General features: G+C 41.6%; 1 long non-coding RNA gene across 1 annotated transcript in view; it reads right to left on the reverse strand.

The window, feature by feature from the left end:
- Positions 1 to 23,300, reverse strand: part of LOC143267581 (uncharacterized) — a 58,914-nt gene that overhangs the window by 15,182 nt on the left and 20,432 nt on the right. The gene's annotated exons all lie outside the window — the stretch shown is intronic.

Consider the following 23,300-nt stretch of genomic DNA (forward strand, 5'->3'; position numbering starts at 1 on the left):
AGTTCCAGTTTTCTGAGGACCCTCCATAATGATTCACATATTGGCTAGAACAATTTACATTCCCACCAGCAGTATTTTGCCCACATTTCCCATCATTTGTTATTTGTTCTCTTAATAACTGTCATTCTAACAGGTGCGATGGGTTCTCAAAGCAGTTTTAATTCACACTTCTCCAATGACTAGAGAGGATGAACATTTTCCCATGTTTATTGGCCATTTGTACTTCAACCTTTGTGAATTGTTTTTTGGCCCATTTACTAACTGGGTTAATCTCTTGATTATTTTTTATTGTTGGTTTTATTAGGGAGGTTCATTTTAGTATACTCTAGAAATAATCCTGCAATGGATGTAGAGAGATTGGAGATTTCTCTACCATTCTGAAGGCTATCTCTTTACTCAATTAACGTTTCCTTTGCACAAGCATTTAATTTCATGAGGGTGATTTGTGAATTATTAGCATTATTTCCTGATAAACTGGAGTGCTATCCACAAAGTTCCTGCCTCCTGTCTGCATCGTGAAGTATTTCCCCTACTTTTTCTTCTAATGGTTCACAGTTTCGGGTCTTCAAATCAGGTCTCTGGCCTATTCAGAACTGACTTTTTTGTACAGGTTAAGAAATAGGGGTCTCAATTCATTCTGCTACAGCTGGATACCTAGTTTCACCAGCCTCATTTGTTGAAAGGCTGTCTTTTCTCCAATATGATTTTAGCATCTTTGTCAAGAACAAGATGGTTATAGCTGTGTGGGTTTATATCTGGTTGGCTCTAGTCTGTTCCTGGGGTAGTTTGAATAAGAATGGCCTCCATAGGCTCATATATTCGAATGCTTAGTCATCAGGGAGTGGCACTACATGAAGGATTAGGATTGCTTTGTTTTGGGCCCACTACACCCTATACAGGAGGGAATTTATCCACTGTGAGATGATGTTTGAAAGATCTCCCCCAATATTTCCCCAGCCCAAAGACCAGCAGAATGGCAAAGTTCTTTACCATTCCTTTCTCAAGTCACTACAGTCACCACCACCCACCCACCCACCCACGCCCCAGTCCCCCATAAAAGCTATTCATTGGACTATCTAAGAGACCCAGCTACCTTTGGGTCTACCACCAGTTTCCCCTTATTTAGCCTGGAGATACTGTCTGGGACAAGCAGGTAGCCAAGAAAGCACTGAAAACAACTTGGAAAGGACCTACATAGTAATTCTCTCCACTCCACACACCCAGGTAAAGAAAGTGGAAGCCACAGCCACCACCACCAAATGGATTGTCTCCTGGACTATGGATCCACTAAAATTAAGGCTTCATTGGGTCCCTGATCCCTTCCTTTCATGCTCCTCTACTTCCTCCTAAGTCTTGTGTTTTTCCCTATGTGTATGATTGCAGGATCACAGTCTAACCCCCACCACCCTCAGGCCTGAATCTGGGAACTGAGAAAGACAGATACAGGGGAGGTGTCTTAGTGTTCTGTTGCTGTGAAGAGATACCATGACCACAGCAATTCTCATAAAACAAAGCATTTAACTGGAGCTTGCCTATAGTTTCAGAGTCCATTATCATCATGGCAGAGAGCATGGTGACATGCAGACAGACATGGTGGTGGAGAGTAGCTGAGAGTTCTGATCCACAGAGTACATCATGATCCACAGGTAGAGAAAGAAACTAGGCCTGGCTTGGGCTTCTGAAAAAAACCCCAAAGCCCAGCCCTAGTGAAACACTTCCTCCAACAAAGCCACACCCAATCCAACAAGGCCACATTTCCTAACCCCTGCCAAGTAGCACCACTTCCTCATGACCAAGCATTCAAATCTATGAGCCTATGGGGCCATTCTTATTCAAACTACCACAGGAGGTGATTGTTTATAGCTAATGTGGCTATAAACCAGCAACACATATTCTATCTTGACCTTTACTCACTGGTATCTTCTTTGTCAGAATGGCTAAGATGAACAAAACAAATGTCAGTTCATGCTGGCTGTGAAGGGGCCCCAAAATAGCTTGACCACACAGCAACCATGACAGGCTTAGGGGCCTAGACATAGCTTCTGAGACTGGCTTATGGCAGGCAACACCCAGATCCAGGAAAAGCCTTAAGCTGATACCACCCAGAGATGAGGAAGTACCTAGCATTCCAATCATTAGATAAGGTGGCCTGATGTCCTTGAGAGTAGCACACACCTATCTCCCCTTCCTACCAAGATACCCTAGATAACTGTCAGCCAATCAGGGTCCTGAACCCTGGAAATCCCCTCACCCCAACCTCTGCTATGATAAAAATCCCACCCTGCCTGGGCTCAAGGCTCTCTGCTCGCATCACTGCATCAGACAGACAGAAGGACTAAGCCCCGGAGCTTGAAATAAAGGCTCTTTGCTTTTACTTATGGGATTCGGTCTCTGTAGTGGCCTCTTGGGGGGTCTCCACAATCTGGGCATAACATTTGGGGGCTCATCCCAGATCCCCCAAGCCCACCAGGACCACTGCCCCATAGAGCCTCCTGAAGAGCTGGCTGGTACGTGTGTCTGTGCTTACTCTTGTGTTTTCTGTGGTCATGTGTTTACTTGTATTTACTTTTGTTTCGATATCCTTTTGTAGGTAGGCTTTTGTAAGTGGGCCTTTTGGCCATTTGGATATCCTTTTGTAAGTAAGCCAAGACTTGTAAGTGCCTACTATCGGTACCACAAGCTGGGGAACTGACGTCCCCTTTGGTTGCAATTTGAATTTGATTTAGAAGCCAGCAGCAGCATCTCAGTTCTATTTGTGTTATTTGTAGTCCTGTGTCCTGAATGTACTTGTGTGCTGTAATTCTGTTTGTTCTCTTTCTGACTTATGACCTGACTGACGAGACTGACAGACTAAGAGTACTCCTACTCCCCTAACCTTGATTCTGGACCACTTTCAGGACTGTAGAAATAGGGCAAAGAGAGAAGGACTGGAAACTATTAAAAAGGGTAAACTGACCATCTTTTGTGAGACTGAATGGCCAACATTTGGAACCGGGTGGCCAATACAGAGAACCTTTGACTCATACATCATTTCTAGGACAAAAGACTGGATTTTTGGCAAACCTGGACACCCAGACCAGATTCCTTACGTAGTTACTTGGGAGGACCTGGTAGCATACCCTCTCCCTTGGTTAAAACCCTTTGTCTCCACAGGATCAATGAACAAAACCGTCCTTGCCTTACGGGAAGACAAAGGACGAGAGGACCCTAAACCCTCTGCCCCTGTGCTGCAAGGGGTTACAGAGAAGGAACTCCTTTTTTCACCTCCCCCTTACCGGCCACCTCCCCCAACCGATCAGGTGGCCAGGGGAGCCCAGGGGGATGCAGGATATTTGGGAAGCCCACCTTTCACCAGGGGGCGAGCCCAGTAGTCGATTCTGTCACTCTCCCTCTGAGAGCAGTTGGCCCATTGGACGATGAGGGCAAGGAATGGATGCAGTATTGGCTTTTCACCATGAGTGGTCTTTATAATTAAAAAAACCAAAACCCCAATTTCTCAGATAGTCCGAGGGCCCTTATTAACCTCTTAGATTCAGTTATATTTATCCACCATCCCACGTGGGAAGACTGCCCGCAGCTTTTGTAGATTCTGTTTACCACAGAAGAAAAAGAGAGAATTCTGATAGAAGCCCAAAACTTGGTTGCAGGACCTGATGAAAACCGGACTGTCAACCCTGCCTTAATAGACCAAGGCTTCCCTCTGACACATCCTAATTGGAATTTCAACTTGGCAGAAGGTAAGGAGAGGCTCTAAGTCTACCACCAGGTTCTAATGGGGGGGGGGTCTCCGTGCGGCTGCGCGTTGGCCCACCAATTTGGCCAAAATCAGTAGTATACAACAGGAAAAGACAGAGTCTCCATCGGCCTTCTTAGAATGGATTATGGAGGCCTTTAGGACATACTCTCCTATGGATCCTGAGGCCCAGGAGAATAGATCGGCAGTGGTCATGGCCTTTGTTAAACAGGTCACACCTGACATTAGACACAAGTTACAAAAGACAGATGGGCTTGCAGAAAAGAGCATCCAGGAGCTGCTAACTGTAGCTCAGAAAGTGTAAACAACCGAGAAACCCTGGAAGAAAAACAGATGAGGGTTATGGCAGCAGAGAATGCAAAGCAGACTCAAAATATGGCAAGAATCCTCCTAGCAGCCACTGCAGGAGATCCAGATGAGAAGGAATGCCAACTGAGACACCTAGCCAGAGGCCAAGGTAAGGACCCACCGCTCAAGGGAGTTCCCGAGACTGAGGAAAGACCAATGTGCAAGGAAACAGGACACTGGGCTAAAGAATGCCCTAAAAATCCCAGGCACAAGGATTATGACCCAGGGTGAGATTCCTACTGTGGGTTGGTTGCAGAATTAGGCGATTTCAGTGACTATGGGAGAAGGAGTTTGGACCCCTCCCTGAGCCTAGTAACACTCAAGAGTGGTGGGTAAACTTACTGATTTTGTAGTAGATACTGGAACTCAACATTCAATCTTAATCAAATCCTAAGGAAACCTTTCTCAGAAAAAGTCTTGGGTGCAGGGGGCCACCATAGGTATGAGCCAATATTTATGGACTACCTGAAGAACAGTGGATCTTGGAATGGGCCAGGTATCCCACTCATTCCTGGTCATAACTAACTGCCCCTATCCCTTATTAGGAAGAGACTTACTTACTAAATTGGGGCTCAGATTATTTTCAATAAAAATGGAGTCTCAATTACAAATCAGGAGGAACAGCCAATCCAAATCCTTACCCTCCAGCTTGAGGATGAATATTGATTACACCAAAAGTTGCCACCTGCCCCTCAGAACATGACCACATGGCTAGCCCAGTATCCAGAGGCATTCGCAGAGACTGGGGGAATGGGCTTGGCAAAACATCAAGGCTCAATACTAACTGAGCTTCAGCCTGATGCCACCCCCCCAACCCAAGTGCAGCAATACCCCATGTCCTGGGAGGCAAAGGAGGGAATCACCCCTCACATCAGGTGCCTCATGGAACTGTGAATTCTAATCCCTTGACATTCAGCCTGGAATACTCCCCTGCTCCCCAATAAAAAGCCAAACTCAAATGATTACCAGTCCATGCAGGATCTTAGGGAGGTCAATTGCAGGGTTACAGATGTACACCCCACTGTACTGAATCCATACACCCTTTTGAGCTCACTTCCTCCCACGAGGACCTGGTATACGGTACTGGACCTTAAAGATGCTTTCTTCAGCCTGCCCTTAGCCCCAAAGAGCCAGCCCTTGTTTGCCTTTGAGTGGCACAACCCTGAGAAGGGATACAATGGACACCTGACTTGGACCAGGCTGCCCCAAAGGTTCAAGAACTCCCCAACCATCTTTGACAAGGCCCTACATGAGGACCTCGGGGAATACCAGAGGGGACATTTGCAGGTCACTCTGCTGCAGTGTGTGGATGATCTCCTGATAGCAGCTGACACTGAGGACTGTAAGGTAAGCACTGGCGATTTGCTTACTACCTTGGGAAGCCTGGGGTATTGAGTATCAGCTAAAAAGGCCCAGATCTGCCAAGCTAAAGTGACATAAATCTGGGATATGTCCTCAAAGGGGGTCAGTATTGGCTCTCAGAAGCCCACAAAGAGACTGTGCTCAAAATACCTGCCCCCACTTCCAGGAAAGAGGTTAGAGAATTCCTCAAGTCAACCGGCTTCTGCCGCCTCTGGATCCCCAGTTTTGCTGAACTAGCTAAACCACTATATGAGGCAACAAAAGTAATCAACCCTTACAACGGACTGAGGCTGAGGACAAGGCGTTCAATAAGATAGAAAAGGCCTTCCTCTCAGCACCTGCACTAGGATTGCCAGATATTACCAAATCCTTTCCTCTATGTAGATGAAAGAAAAGGCATCGCTAGAGGGGTCCTGACTCAAACTCTAGGATCTTGGAATAGGCCGGTGGCCTATCTCTCAAAGAGACTTGACCCAGTAGCAGGAGGGTGGCCCCATGCCTAATGACCATTATAGTCACTGCCCTGTTGGTCAAAGATGCTGACAAGTTAACTTTGGGCCAAGAGCTCCTTATCACCACCCCTCACACCATTGAGGGAGTACTCAAACAACTGTCTGATCAATGGCTGAGCAATGCTCCAGGGACTTCTTACCAAAGCCTCCTCCTTAATCCCCCTCGCATCTGGTTTCTTCCAAGTGCAGCCTTCAATCCCACATCCCTGCTCCCCGACCCAGAGCTGGGCGCCTCACTACATGACTGTGAAGGAATCCTGAGCCAGGTACATGGACTGAGAAAAGACCTACGAAACCAACTTTTGCCAGATGCTGACCTCACATGGTATACAGATGGGAACAGCTTTATACGAGATGGCAAAAGGTACACAGGGGCGACTGTGGTGTCAGAAAAGGAAAATGTTTGGGCAATGGCCCTCCCATCTAGGACTTCCGCCCAGAGAGCTGAGCTGATAGCCTTGATTAAGGTGCTGGAGATGGCAAAGGGAAAGAGGCTAAATGTGTACACAGACAGCCGCTGTGCCTTTGCCATGGTCCATGTTCATGGAGCCATCTACCAAGAACACGGGCTCCTTACTGCTATGGAAAAGGCTATTAAAAACAAACAGGAGATTTTAGACTTGCTGGCAGCCTTGTGGATGCCAACCATATTGGCCATTATCCATTGTCCTGGACATCAAAAAACTGATACACCAATGGCTAGAGGGAACCAGAGGGCAGATCAGGCAGCAAAGAAAGCTGCAGAATAGACAATGGACATCCTGGCCCTGACGCTACCAGACCCAGGACCACCAGACCTCCCTGAGAATCCAACCTATAACCCTGCTGACCTGTGCATGATACAGCACTTACCAAGGGCACGCCAGCCTCAAGGGCCATCAAGCTGGTGGATGACTGGCAATGGAAGACTCATCATGCCTGAGAGGCTGGCTGAAGCCCTCCTTCATCACATTCACCGGTCTACCCACCTCGGCATCCGGAAAACAGAAGATCTGATAAGGCAGTCCCATTTAAAAATCTTTGACCTTCAACACAAGATCAAGCAAACAGCTGAGAAATGCCTGCCAACTTACCAATGCAGACAACCAACCCAAAAATCCTGGAACCAGACTTAGAGAAACCAAACCCAGTTCCCACTGGGAGATAGACTTCACTGAGGTAAAACCTGGCAAATATGGTTACAAGCATCTTTTAGTATTTATAGATTCATTTTCTACATGGGTAGAGGCCTTCCCCATGAAGCATGAGACTGCTCAGACAGTCTCCAAAAAGCTACTTGAGGACATCATTCTGAGGTACGGTATCCCTACCCTCTTGAGTTCAGACAATGGACCAGAGTTCATCTCTCAGGTAACACAGCTCCTGGTAAGGGCATTGGTGGCGAATTGGAAATTACATTGTGCTTACAGGCCCCAGAGTTCTGGTCAGGTCAAGTGCATGAACAGGACCCTAAAAGAGACCCTTACCAAATTAACCATGGAAACTGGAGGCGACTGGGTGGCTCTCCTCCCCTTTGCCCTCTATAGAGCTCGTAACTCACCTTATACCTTGGGGCTAACTCCCTTTGAAATCATGTTTGGGAGCCTAACTTAAAATCTGAGCTTGTTGCTGAGTTTGATGATGTTAACCTGGCTGTTTCCCCCAAGGCTGCAGCTCTCGTGCATAAGGACATATGGTCTCACCTGAGGGCCACTTATGAGATGGCTCTGCCACCTGTGCCACATAAGTTTCAGCCTGGAGACTGGGTCTACTTGAAGAGACATCAAAGGGAGACCCTCGAGCCATGCTGGAAGGGGCCATACACTGCAATTCTGACAACTCCAACAGCCCTAAAGGTGGAAGGCATCGCCACCTGGATTCATCACACCCCCACCTAGCTGGCAGATCTAGAGATAGAGAACACTACAGAATTGCCACAAGATAAAGACTCCTCAGGCTGGAAGATTGCATCAAGATAACTCGCTCAAGCTGAGACTTCGCCATCAACCTCCATCATGAAGATCCTGTTTCTGCTGGCACTGTTTATTCTTTGCTACCCCACATTTCCTGCTAATCCACATCAACCTGCAAGTCTCACCTGGACTGTCACTGACACATTCTCCAGAGAAATCCTCAAACAAGAATCAGCTAGAGCTCCACCTGGGACCTGGTTCCCACCTCTAGAATTTGAGGTACAAGATTTATTTCTGTTCAACCGAGATCGGTTCAGCTGAGAAAAAAAAAAGTTTTTATGTCTGCCCAGGACACAAGACGGAAAAGTTCTGGCATCAGCAGTGTTGGGGAGCCAAATCTTACTTCTGTGCGTCTTAAAAATGTGTGAGTACTGGACCTATCTGGTGGATACCACCGATAAGAGACAATTTGAGAGACAGAGGCGACAGGCCGCAGAGGCAGGCGGGTAGGCGGCCGAGATGCAGATATAATAAAGACCAGAAACTGAGCTATTACCTGCTGAAGAGTTAGTGAAAAGAAGCTCTTATTCAAGAGCTTGGAACAGGGACGCCTTTAATCCCAGCTCCCGGGGAAGGAGCCATCTCCATGGGACGGAACCAGAACGGATCTGACACTCTGTCTGAGGCCAACCCAGGGCCCAGCTGCTGATCCTCCAAAACCCAACAACTTGGAGGTGTTGGTGAGACTACCTCACTCAGCTGAAATCCATCCAGGAGAGGATTCAGAATCCTACAGTTTGAAGTCTGAGGAAACAAGATCAGCTGAGGAGTTGACAAATGAGCAAAACATGACCTGAGAACACAAAAGAAGGCACTGCCCTGCCACCGAACCAGATCACCAGAATCATAAATATACACTTCACTGACTGAGAACAGGTAAGCTCCCATCCCCAGACCGTCAGATCAGGTCTCTAACACCTACCCATCGGAGTCCCAGCAACCAGATGGCTACCTTTCCCTGCTCCCTCACCAACCCCACCCACCCAAAAAAAACTAACAAAAAACTAATCCCTATGAACCTACCAACCACTGAAACCATAAGCACACCCTACACCAACTGGGAACAACTGCTCCCTGAGACAGAACCCACTAACACTGATTTGACTAAGCTGCTCCCAAAGAAACAGAGCCCAACAGCAACAATTTAACCAAGAACTCCTAGTGAACCAAGACTAATAATTAGAACAACAGAGAGGCACCTTCAGACACAGACACAACCTGCACCGAACAGAGGAAGAGATGAGTAGACACCAGTGCAAAAATATAGGCAACAACATAAAGACCTATATGACAACTTAAGAACCTAGTGAACCTGGAAGACCTGAACATACCAAGGCAGAAGAAACAGAAGAAATCAATCCTAAAAATTATTTTAAGAAGATGATAGAGGCCCTTAAAGAAGAAATAAAAAAATTCCCTTAAAGAGAAAATGAAAATCTCCATTAAAGAGGAAATAAAAAATTCCCTTAAAAAAGAAATGAAAACCTCCATTAAAGAGAAAATGAAAAATTCCCTTAAAGAGAAAATAAAAACGTCACTTAAAGAGGTATTTAAAATCTCCATTAAAGAGGAAATAAAAAATTCCCTTAAAGAAAAGGAAGAAAAAAAACAAGCAAAAAATTGGAAGAAATCAAAGAAAGCCAAAAAAAAGTAAACAGATGAAAGAAACATTCCAAAGAAAACAAGCTGAGGGAATGCTGGAATTAGAAATCCTGACTAAATGAACAGGAACTACAGAAACAAGCATAACCAACAGAATACAAGAGATGGAACAGAGACTCTCTGACACTGAAGACACAATAGAGAAAATAGATTCGTCAGTCAAAGAAAACACTAAAGACAAAAAAATCGTAGCACAAAACGTCCAAGAAATTTGGGGCACCATGAAAAGACCAAACCTAAGAATAATAGGGATAGAAGAAGGAGAAGAATACCAACTCAAAGGCACAGAAAATATATTTAACAAAATCATACAAGAAAACTTTCCTAACCTAAAGAAAGAAATACCTATGAAGATACAAGAAACTTACAGAACACCAAATAGGCTGGATCCAAAAAAAACATCCCTTCGCCACATAATAATCAAAGCACTAAAAATGGCAACTCTTACAAAGAAAACATTTAACTGAGTGGCTCACTTACAGTTTCAGAGGTTCAGTCGATTATCATCACAATAGAGAGCACGGTAGTGTGCAGGCAGACATGGTGCTGGAGTGGAGTGCTACATTTTGCAGTCAACAGGAAGTCAACTAACTCACTGGGTGTATCCTGAGCATATGAAACCTCAAAGTTCACCCCCACAGTGACACACTTCCTCCAACAAGGCCAGACCCACTCCAACAAAGTCATACTTCTTAATGTGCCACTTCCTATGAGATTATGGGAGCCAATTACATTCAAACTACAACACTGCTCTTTTCTTAACAGCCAGAAATTATAAACAACCTACATGTCCCTCAACAGAATGAAGAAAATGTGGTACATTTACACAGTGAAGAATTGTTCAGTCAATTAAAAAAAAAAAAAAAAAAAAAAAACCTCATGAGCTGGAGAGGTGGCTCAGTGGTTAAGAGCATGGCTGCTCTTCCAGAGGTCCTGAGTTCAATTCCCAGCCACCACATGGCAGCCCACAACTGTCTGTAACTCCAGTTCCAGAGGATTCAACACCTTCACACAAACATACATGCAGGCAAAACACAATACACATTAAATAAATTTAAAAAAAAAGAAATTTGAAGGCAAATGAATGGAACTAGGAAAAAAAATCATCCTAAGTATCCCAGACCCAGAAAGATAAATGTGGTATGTATTCACCTATATGTGGACATTACTTGTGAAGTCAGTGATAGCCATGCTATAATCCATAGGTACACAGTAAGGGACTAGAGAGAACAGATAGTTCTTATTAGGAAAGGGAAACACAACAGATATGAATGGAATGGGCAGGGGACTGGAATGGGATGATCAAATGAGGGGGAGATGACAATGGGTTGTGGGAGGGAATACAGGGAGAGACAGTCAAAATTAATGGGCTTTTGGGGATAGTATGAAAGCCTAATATAGAAGAAACTTCCTAAAAATTATACATATAAGAAGCCAATCTAAATGAAATCTCCAAATAAAGGGGAGACAGAGTCACCACTGGCCATCTCTTGTCACACAATGAAGCTTTCAGAAGCAGGACTGGTTACATCTAAATGAATTGCCAGTCAAAAGGGCCACATGGGAATCCCCAAACAACACAGGCTATTGCCAAGATTGTAGGTTGCTCTTCACATACTGACAGCAAGGGCCCATTTGCTGAAGACAACACCTATAGTGAACATGAAAATGTTGAGCTGGTGCCTACAAAGAGTCTTTACTCCTATGTTCTAGCATCTTTGGTATAGGAAGGTACTCTGAATGCTATCAAAAGAGAAACAAATACCAACTCAGCCATAAACCCTTTATCTACAATAGTTCACTACCTGCAAGATAGGCCAAGGCAATGGTGGCACAAAGATCGTGGGAGTAACCAAACAACTGATTTGACATGCACCTATATCATATAATACAGCACAAAAATGAGATTCCTTTTCATCGACCATGGGCACTGACATGCAGCATCTCAATTAAGTCCCCAGGATGTCAGTGAAAATTTGGATTACTCATGAACCTCAGAATGGCTAGTCAGGGATATTTATTCAGATTTCCATGACTGAAAGAAATACATAGCCTTTTCCTTTTGAAGAACACAAGTTTTTCTTGAGCTGGTAATCCAGGAGCATTGGATCCTGGGATTGAGTAAATGTTTGGCTTATTCAAAAAAGAATTATTTTGTCACCAAGAGAAAAGGGATATAGAGCACTATGAAGGGCCCCCCCCACAGTACCCAAAGCATCTCAAAGAGGGTGCTACTACCTAATGCAGTACCCAAACACATCCACAAGAGAGTGTGATTCAACCTTCCCATGCACTACACTAAGCATCCAGAAAAGGGCAAGACTCCCCGAGCAGTACCTGCAGCAGCCAGAAGAGGGCTCCCATGCAATGTTCAAAGCATCCAGAAGAGGATGATAGATCTCCATGAAGATCCTCATGCAGTACTAAGACATCCAGAAGAGGGCTACAGAAAGCCATGCAGTACCCACAGCATCTAAAAGAGCTTGATAACTTCTCATGCAGTACTGGTAGCCAACAGAAGATGGCAATAAAATGATATAATGGTCATAGGAGCTTTGTAGTTTCAGGTACATGCAATATAGCAATTCTCATTTTTCTTAACTAAATTAATAAATTGAAAGCTCTGCATTGAGTGCTTTTGGAAAAACAAGTTGTTAAAAGGGTGTCATGCAAACACATTAAATAAACTAGCAACATGTAATTATTTTAATTTAATGATTATAAGAAATATCATATCATATTAGAAAAGCAGCTATGGGTTGAGACAGGGGGAAAGTAATGGCACCCAAGGTAGAGAGCTGATTTCATAGAAGCTTTGAGCTTTTTCTGGCATCAACAAACACTTTTGCTTGATTCCATGAACTGGGTTCACTGAATGTTAGGAAAAGTATCTTCAGACAGGTAGATAAGGAAAAAATAAATCTTTTCATTTTTTTGTGCCTGATTGCTTTTATGCCAGACACTTTATGTCAGAAGGTTTAATTGGGTTTTAACTCATCTTAACTAGTTATTTGGTAGTTTTGAGTTTTATAAGATGTGTTTTGACTATATTTACCTTCTCCTAACTCTTCCAAGACCTACTCTCCCTTCACTATCCAACCAACTTTGCAAAAGAATTTTTAAGTAACTATTACTTAGGAATATATGTTGCCTGAAAGCTTCTTAATTTCTTGCTTCCTTCTTTCCTTTTAATCTCCAAGGGTTTTTACAGATGTTTTTGAAGAGGCTGATCAAAATGTCAAAATCTACAAGGAAAAATTTAAAATATGTATCATTCAAAATATACATTCAGAATTGATAAAGAAATACATGGTGGGATCAAAATATATAGTGTCTGATGTGGTGGTAAAAGTGTTTCTAAGAGAATAGTGTTGGACTGACATATATTCTTCTTAGGTTAGATCTTAAAGACATTCCCATGACTCTTAATAATCTCATATAGTCTTTTTGTTTTAATATACTTGGTCCTGAAATTTTTAATTTTGCCTATTCAAAGATTACAGCTTATTTTTTCAATAACTGTATTACATGTATTCTTTATTATGAACTAACTACAGGGTATTTGTTGAAGTCGAGAGGGGTCAGTATCATAAAGAACTGCATCTTCATATCATCATAGAACCTGCATCTTCTTCCTTTTCAGCATTTTATCTGTAAGAGGTATATCAATTTTCTATATGTCGTCATCATTGACATAGAAAACCCACTTTGGGCTAAATGTCACTTCTACTTGAAATGCAGTATACAAAGGATTTCTCTAATGCAGAACCCACTGACTATGAATGTTATACTGAACTGTTAGATCAATATTTTTCAGTTACTCATTATTCATATTGTAGATACAGCACTGACATTTTGAGAGCAGGTTGGCTGATTATTTGGTCTGCTCAAAATAGATGTAGTTTTTTAGTCCTATGAAATTAAAAAGGGAAAGTCTTTCCTAAGCTATAATTCTTGTGTGAATTTTCTTCCAAAATAGATGAGGCACTGACCAATCAAAGAAAGAATTTCATCCAAATCCAGCTTCATAGACCAGTGAGTTTATCTGGGTTACAAAAAAAAAAAAATGTTCAGGAAATTTTTGATCAAATTATACAAGTCTGTACCAGTGCAGTTTTACTGGAGTTAATGACTTACCTCTTATGTAACTCTTGGGAAGGGAGGGCCTTGGGAGGTGCTACTAAAGGGTAGTGAACCCTGTGAGCATCATGAAATTGTCCTTCCCTTCAGGAGGAGATGTTAGTAGACACAATTTTATGAGGGTCAATGATAGGTGATCACAGCTGCTCTATTTAAGATGGCAATTTTCACGTCAACACAGAAAAGAATATACAAGAACATATTCCATGATGCAAATCCAAGAGAAAGTACCCCATAGTGCTGTGGGATGTCTTTCTGGTATGTTGTGAATGTGTGTTGCTCTGATTGGTTGATGAATAAAACTGCATTGGCTTATGGCAAGGTAGGTTAGAGGCAGGCAGAAATCCAAGCAGAGAGACAGGGAGAAGAAAGGCAGAGGCGGAGGACATGCCATCTTGCTGTCCAGGGAGCAGCATGCAATGGCACACAGGTAAGGCTACAGAACACGTGGTGACATACAGATTAATAGAAATGGGCTGAGTTTAGTTATAAGAGCTAGCTAGCAAGAAAATTGAGCCATAGGCCATGGCCATACAGTTTGTAGTTAATATAAGCCTCTGAGTGATTATTTTATAAATGGCTGCAAGACAACGGGTGAGAGATTTGTCCTGACTGGGGCCAGGCAGGACACAGGAAATCTTTCAATTACATTTGGTGCCTAGATGTGGTGGCAAGAGTTTCCACCTAAAACGTGAGAGAGCTTAAGAAGAGATTATAAATGTAGCTAAGGTCACTTTCCTAGTTCATTTCGCTCATGGCGGGCCATGGTACATTGATGTGTCCCCTGGCTGTGGCGAGTTCACAGTGTGTGGGCCTGACCTACAGCATAGTAGATCACCTTGGTACACAGGTGTCTCCAAGTCATTCAACATGCATGGTGGATTTAGCTTTGGCTAGGTACAGACCAAAAAAGGGGGGAGGAGAGGTTCTGTGCCACACGCTGCTAGATGAAGGCATGGACCCACTGCCTCCCAAAGTCAGCAGAGAACATGTCTCCCAGAGCTGGTGGTAAATTACCTACACCATGTTGGGAAGCTGAGGTGGTTGGAGCCAGAAGCCAAGGTTGCCAATTCAGTCTTAGCCATGTTGCAGCTTAAAGCAATAGTCAGAAAATGATTACAGAAACACAGTAAGAACAGATTCAGATGGAATAAAACTCTAAACAGTTTACAGTGTGAGTAAAAATGTATGTAGGCTTGAAAGAGAGAGGAAAAGAAGTATGTGTAGTTATATAAGGCAATAGATTTTAAAAATAAAGTTTTTAAAGAGACAGTGAAAATAATATAAAAGATAAGCCACATAAAGATGGAAATCACACAGAGAGTCTGGATTATATTGTCTTTGAGACTTTTAACTACAGAAAGACATTTGATTGTAAAGGCTGCTGAGTTAAACCAATATATATATTTTAAAGATATCTTGACTTCACAATGTGTGTCTAAGGATATGTTGCTTTGGAAAAGATGTTCTGCTTTTGTTTCCACAGAAGATGAGAACCTGTGGATTGCTTCCAGGCTAATATGCTTTGATCATCCAAGACCCCTGAAAGGTCTCCGATGATCCATGGCCCAGATGATCCAACATCCAGAATTGCTTCTAGGCAACTGGCACAGACAACTCAGCTTCATAGACTACTCCAGTCAGTACTTGACCATAATTCTTAATTTTCTCAGGATCCCCAGAAGATTGCCAGCACCCCCATCCAAGCAGGAAGTAGTATGAGAAGCTACATCCAAATTACCAAGATATTGTTTACAAATGTTTACTCTTATTTAAAAGTTTGATTATAAATGCAATCTCTTTCTAAAGAAAAAAGGGGATATATATATATACATATATATGTGTGTGTGTATATATATATATATGAGACAAGATAAAAGGGTAGATTATTGAATCTACATTTAAAGAGCAACAACTTGTTTGAAATGTTTTACATTGCTATGGATTTTAGTTTATTGATACAAATTTGAAGTTAATTTTGTTATACTATATATATTTCTATACTTATTTAAGATATTGTTTATGCAACTCATTTAAAATTATGTTTAATTAAGAAATACAGATTAATAATTAGTCATCCATGATAATTAAACTTATAGTCATGTTAGTTAAGTTTTCTAGGTATACATAGATATAAATTCAATTAGATAGGCAATCTTCAAACACTTCAAAGACCTACAGAATATGGCATTTAAAATGTTTTAAAAACTTAGATGTTCTGGATAGTGAGAAACCTTTGCTCCTGGCAGCACTGATTTACTTCAAAAAGGAAGATGGGCATCGAAGACACTCCATATGGAGTTTATCTTCTTCTTGGCAAAAATAGCCATTTGGGCAAGAAACAGCCCTTGCCTGGACTGCTGATAATATGTTGTATAAACTGGACATACAGGACCCATAAGAAAATGACCACTGAATTTGCCAAAACAAGGCAAAATGATCCTTCAGTTTCCTGCTTCACAGAGGAGACTGCCAGACATTCTACATGGCACAGGGAGCAGCACCTAAAAAACTCTAGGCTGTTGGCTGAAGATGGATGCCCCAATGCTGCAGAGAAACTTTGGATGACTGCCCAGGTAGTCAGCTGTCTCTGTCATCCTATGTTTTTGGAAGTTGCTAAAAAAGCACTTCCTATTTACTTAGGTAATATTATATCCTTCTGGAGTCTTTAATGTAGTTGAAGACTAGACAGTTATAATTTTCTTTGGTTATGATAAAAGATAAATTAGATATAAAACTTTAGACTCACAAATATAGGATAGATAGAATATTTTCTTTAACTTTGCCAAATACAAATAGACTAGATATTATAACTGTAATTATTGCTTGATAACTGTTTTATTATATGTAATTTTACTATGTTCGAGTTAAAACTTTCCTTTTTAATTAGATATAAAAGGGGAAGTGGCTGTGGGATGTCTTTATGCATTCTGTGGATATATGTTGCTCTGATTCATTGATAAATAAAGCTGCATTGGCCTATGGCAAGGCAGCTTAGAGGCAGGCAGAAATCCAAAGACAAACAGGAAGCGATGCCAGCCTGCCTTAGTAAAAACAGTTGTGTCATAGAAAATCACACAAGACAATCAAGAGTTGTGGAAGAACAAAGCTAGATTGCAAAACTCAGATATTTCAACAGGTTCAAAAAGGATGGAAAACATACATACACACATACACACAAACACACCTAGAAAACACAATAGTATAGTTTACATGTTAAATATATAACAGATTCAAGAATTAGCAAATGTGGGTCTTTATCTTGCAAAAGACCTGAAGTTTTCTTGTATAAGCATCTGGAGGATTATAGCTTTGGCATTATTTTGAGGTTGATGTCACAAAACACTTGACAAATTAAACTTAAAGAAGGAAGGTCTAATTTCAATTCATGATTTGAGAGGATACTGTCCGTCACAAAACTGAAAGAATGGTGGTGGAAAAGTGAGGTCATATTATGCCAGCAAAAGAAGGTGATCTAGTCACCTATTGCTGGATTCTAATGGGGATTTTGTTAGGTTTAACTTTTTTAAACATCCTGTTTATTCTTTTAATCTGTCCAGAATTCTGAGTTCTATATGTACAATGAATTTTTGAATCTATGCCCAAAGCTTTAGCTATTAATTGAGAGAGGGTTTTTTTTTTTTTCCTATGAAAGCCAGGCCATTGTTGGACGCCATTGTTACAGGGAAACCAACTCAGATCACCTAGAGGAGCTATTTAGAATGGACCCTTCTGTCCAAAGCTGACCAAGCAGACTTTAAATAATTTTTACTAAGTTTTTAAAGAAGGACTAAAGACATTTGCTTTAAAATTTTTCCTTTGTCAGCCCTAGATACTTCTAAAAGTTATAAGAGTCACAAAATTTTAAAAGTATAGTGTAGTGAGAAGGGGCCAGCTTAAAAAAAAAAAAAAAAAAAAAAAAAAAAAAAAAAAAACCCACACTGACTCTGGAATCCAGAACCAGTGAAAGAAACACAACCTGGATCTGGGACCCCAGCCAGTGAAAGAAACACTTTATTCCTGAACCCAGGACCAAAGAAACATTCCCTGACTCTGAAACCAGTGGCAAAGACACTTTGTCCCTAGAACCAAAATCAGTGAAAGAAATATGCCCTGACCTTAGAAGTAGAGCCAAAAAGCTAAGAAAGGCCAGTGAAAGAAACACAGCTTGACTCTGAAATCAGGGCCATCTCTGCCCCTGAGCAACGAAACTAACCAATCCCTGAGCAGGAAAACTAACCAATCCCTAAACATAAAATCTTCTCCCTGGAGAAACCACGCCCCTAGGAAATCCTATACAAACCACCCTGCCAGTTCAATTGTTGGCTGTGCTTTCCCACCCTGGTAGAGGCAGCCTCCTTCCCAAATAAATCTGTTTCTCAAAAGAGTCTTGGGTGGGAAGATTTTCATTCACTGGTGTAGAGAAGAACCTTGTTAAGACATCCCTTAGGGGGTCTGAGCAGAAAAAACCTTGCAGAGAGTTCTCATAAGGGGCTGAGCAAGGCAGAGCAAAACAGAACCTTGCTGAGACGTCCCTTAGGGGAGCAGAAAAAGTAACAACTTTTCACTGGAGCCAGAGGAGATTTCTACATTTCTGCAAGGGTTTCCTCTTAAACAGAGTGAAGCAAAAGAAGCAACATCTTGGGCCAGAGAAGAAACACAGCTCTGCTGGGAAGCCCTCTTAAGTGGGGGCTGAGCAAAGCTCAGCTATAGCAGCTCTCCAGGAGAGGAGCAGGAATGGTATATCCTGTGAGGAGACCATCCCCCACCACACCTGACTCCCCGAATAGTTAGGATACCTTTCCCTCCAGAGCTGAGCTGTCCCATTGCAGCTCCAGCTGCCAGAAGTGTCCTAGAAGCTCAAGGTACAGCCTGACTCCCGGAGCAGTCAGGACAATGTTCCTCCAAAGCTGCAACACTCGATTAAAAATTGGTCCCAGGTGCTAGAGATAGCTCAAAAGTTATTTAACAACAGAGAAGTGACTGGAACAAGATCTTTTGCATAAACTGAAAACCATGACACCTTTTCTGATGAGTCACAGATTTAACAGTTACCTAGCAAAATTTGGGTGTCTTACCCTCTGTCAGAGGAATATCTCTTAGTTAAAAGTCCTGCCTCCAATCAAAATATACAGTTGAACTATCTCTCAGATTAAATAATACCCAATAACTCTGGAAACAAAAAGGGAAAATTGTCGTCCATATTGCCTATACTCATTAGTCCAAGCTATTTTTGTCCAGGCTATCCTTAAACTTGTGGTGATCCTCCTGTCTGTGACTCCTAAATGCTGAGACTACAGGCATGGACCACCATGCTTGGCCAAAAAAAAAAAAAAAAAAAAGAAGCCATTAAAATTTGTCTGGCATACTTCTGTTCTTCCAAATATCAATTACTTTAAAGCTAATTAAATTTTTATTAAATGCATTTGACAGCCAGAAAACTTCCCCATGTATCAATGGAAGTTTTTGTCAAGAAAATCATACAATATCAGTGTCTATTTTCAAAATCATTTCCACATAAGATTTTTTTTCCCATAAAGCAGTTACTTTCTCACTGAGTGAAAATGTCTTCTTTCCCTTAAATCAACAGAAGTGTAAACCAAGCTTTTCAGCACACAGCTCTATAGTCCCAGAACTTGTGAAGCAAAGGTGGTATTATAAATCAAGGCCAGACTAGGCTATATAGTAAGAATCTATCTCAAAAATTTTAAATTAAGTTATATTTAAAATTTCTGTATGTGCTACAGTCACACAGGTATCCATCTGGTGCAGCAAGTTGTTTTGTTTTAGTTTTCAAACAGGGTCTCACAATGAACCCTGACTGGCTGAGAACTCATTATGTAGTTCAGGCAGGCCTCAAAAATTCACAAGATCCACTTATTATGCACAGTAATGGAGATGAAAAATAATCACCAATACCACCAATCTATAAATCCTACAACAGTGCCCTACCTGTAAGATATACTGGCGCAATAGTGTTGATGTTAATTTTTGTGATATTGGTTGTTTTGATTTTCATTTTTTTGGAAAGAAAGGGAGAAGTTAGGGAGAGAGAGTAAATCTGAAGCTCAGTGGGTAGAGAGGTAGGGAAGATCTAACAGCAATTGGATGAGAAAAACATTATCAAAATATATAACATGCAAAACTTTTAGATAAAAAGGAAAAGAATGCTGTATGATACAAAGAACTGACAATTATTTATTACCTCTACAACCTCAAAAAGATTCAAGAGACTAGAATACAGTATTTTTTTATTAACACAAACAAACACAATTCATCTTCATGACCAAGAACTCACTTCTTTTTGTTTTTTTACAGGTTTGTTTTGTGGTGCTGAGAGTTGAAACCAGAGTTGCAAACATGCCTGGCAACAGCTCTGCTACTGATGAACCCAAGCTCTCCTCCCCCCGCCCTCCATTTTTGATACAGGGTTTCCGTATATAATCCAAGCCTCAACTCCTCTCCCTTAGCTACTGTGATAGGGCAAAGCAGTGCAGACATTCCTCCTTCTTGTACTCTTATTGAGGCTATTTCAGGTTTAACTGGAATTTGATCTCCTTGATGGAGAAACCCATGGAAAATTATCCAACTTTATTCTAGGAACCCAAAGTCAATGTTTGCCTGCTCAGAACCCCCACCCACAAATAATGGCTTACCTTAGCTTCTGTTAAACTGCTAAGGAGCCAAGATTTTTTTTTTTTTTTGATTATAAAAGCCCCTTGGTTCAGAATACCTGAGTGTAGTCCCAGCTGGCTTCATCTCTGTAGAGCTCCCCAAAGCATTTTGTAGACACAACAAGATCCCCAGAAACTGGACTCAGACACTTAGGGGCCCCAGGATCCCTAGGAGCAGGCAAGAGTGTACCAACTGAAAAGGTATGCACCCTGACATGATCAGGACTCCAAGAAAATCCTTTCTGCCCAATTTTGATAAGCATTCCAGGGGAATCCCTGATGCCACCACTCAGAAGAATAAAAAGATAAGAGTCATCTGATCTGAACACCCCTGGAGGTAAATTTTGTCTGTAAGAGGCACTATCTGGTTAGGACATAAGAAGAGAGGTTGGATGCAACTAAATGTGTGGTGGCCACCCATAGTTTTTAGTATGTTGTCTTTCTATATTAATGTGTCTCCCTGTGTGTCTGTGTTTCCGTCAGTTCTGTTTGTTAGAAAAACTACTAAAATGGAAGGAGGGAGTAAGTTGTCCTGAAGTATTCTGTTTGTTAATTCACTGCCCCCAAGGCAATACATGAGTTCCCACAGGCTATAGCAGGCCACCCACCCATGCTGTGGTGCCCCACCCCCTTGCAGAGGCCATAGTCAGAGAAAAACTCAAAAGAAGGAAAGGAGACATAGATGAGATAATTAGTATTAGTCTCTAATTACTTGGATCCCGTGGCTAACTACCTTACTGTCAGCATTATTATGGTCATTGAGTCTTATCTGAGCAAGCTAGTGATGGGACTCTGCATCCTCAACTGCATGGCCAACTAAGTTGTGGGTCCTTAAGACCAAATGTGATCCCCTAGAACAGCATGAGTCAATGATGTGTCTCATGTTCATAGAACCAATAGGAAATGGAGCAGCACAAGACAGTGCAGAGATTCCTCCATCTTGTGCTCTTGCTGAGGTCATTTTAGGCTTAACTAGAATTTTGAGCTCCTTGATGGAGAATCCATGGGAAAGTACCCAATTCTAGGAACTAGAATAGGTTAACTATTTTAGGAATAGCTCTATTCTAGGAACCTAAGATCAAGATGCCGCAAGATACGAGGACATGGTTTTTGCCTTTAAAAGTTCCTTGGTCTGAATGCTCAGAGACATGCTTAGGTCCAGAATACCTGAGTGTAGTCCAAGCCAGCTAGAACAAAGACTTTCAATTGGCTATAAACTATGTCTGGATAATCATCTCTGATGGGATCCTCATAACAGTACCTGAGAGCTGGGATTTGAGGCATGTACCACACCACCATGTACACCTCCATTCATATTCTCTCTCTTCCCTCTTCTCTCTCTCTCTCTCTCTCTCTCTCTCTCTCTCTCTCTCTCTCTCTCTCTCTCTCTCTCTCTCTCCAGAGTTTTCCTGTGTAGCCTTGGCTGTCCTGGAACTTACTCAGTAGACGGCCTTCAACTCAAAGATCCACCTGACTCTTCCTCCTGAGTGCTGGGATTAATGGCATATGCCACTGCATATATGTTATTTCTTAAGATAATTAACAAGCTTTTCAATGCATAAAATAAACAATGGTTGCCCTCAACACACCACAAAGTAACAAAGGTCTCAAGTATTATCTTGTTTGTGGTTTTTGAAACTGTATCACTATGTAGCCACAGGCTGGCCTCACTATATAGTTCAAGCTAGCCTTTGAATTTGTAATCTTCTCGGCTCAGCAGAATGCAGAGATAATAGGTATGAGCCACTATACATGGCCCTGGAATTGAATATATTACCACCTAGATAGCAATGGTACCTCATTAGCTACAACAATCAAAACCTGTTTGCAAATAGGGGGCAAAATCCTCAAACACCACTGACACACCACTACTGTCTATGAGATGAATAGCAAACAACTATGAGGCTCTGAGTCATTCTCTTAGAAAATAACATTCTCCAAGCTATTAGAACTACTACTAACTAGAAAACAGAAAGAATACAAGGATTTGTAAGTAAAATTACACATTACAGGTTGAGAATCACTGATCTAGACACACTTGCCATATGGTAAGGCCTTCAGAAGAAACATATTTTTATATGCGCTGAAATAATTTTCCCATCTGGCATATGCACTTCTCTTTTGAATTTTTTGTTCCCAAATCCATTGTCCCACCTTCTATCTGTTCTGAAAAAGTATTTGTTTTTGGATGATACAAATACATAATTAATAAAAAGTATATGCAAATACCAACATTGATAATTACATGCAGGAGAACTTTCCAAAATTATCATTAAGGAAATTCTAAACTAGAAGGCTTAGAAATGCCAAACAGAAAACTCTTCAACAGAAACTTTTATCATAGTCTGAGTATACCTAAATTCAAGAGCATATTTTCCTCTGGCTGTTTAAATAGAGAAAATTTACTGAAATGTGATTTTCTAAGAAATTAGAAGACATTTACGCGCACACACACACACACACACACACACACACACACACACACACAAGTTCATTTGTTAAAAATCTATTCAAACTGTTTTTGGAGAAAGTACCATTTTATGTAAAAATACACATGAAACAACAATTCTCCTAACTTAAAAACATACCTCACTTATAACATATAGCCAAAATTAAATAAATTTGAGTAAGTATGTAGGAATACTTTGCATATATTATGTTTAACTTGGCTTTTTTACATAAAATCTCCCACTGAGTATTCTTTATTTTAGCTAACTTAACACGGAAAGTTGAGGCAGGAAGACCAAGAGTTTTAGGTCAGCCCTGGCTACAGAGGAAGACTCTCTCTTTAAAAAGGCAACAACAAAACACTCGATTCACAGAATTTTGGCCCAGCTCACAGAGTGTACCAATAGGGTGATATATTATCAGTAGAGACAGGTGCCAATAAAAGATG

The sequence above is a fragment of the Peromyscus maniculatus genome, chromosome 10 (genome assembly GCF_049852395.1).
Source record: "Peromyscus maniculatus bairdii isolate BWxNUB_F1_BW_parent chromosome 10, HU_Pman_BW_mat_3.1, whole genome shotgun sequence".
Taxonomy (NCBI): domain Eukaryota; kingdom Metazoa; phylum Chordata; class Mammalia; order Rodentia; family Cricetidae; genus Peromyscus; species Peromyscus maniculatus.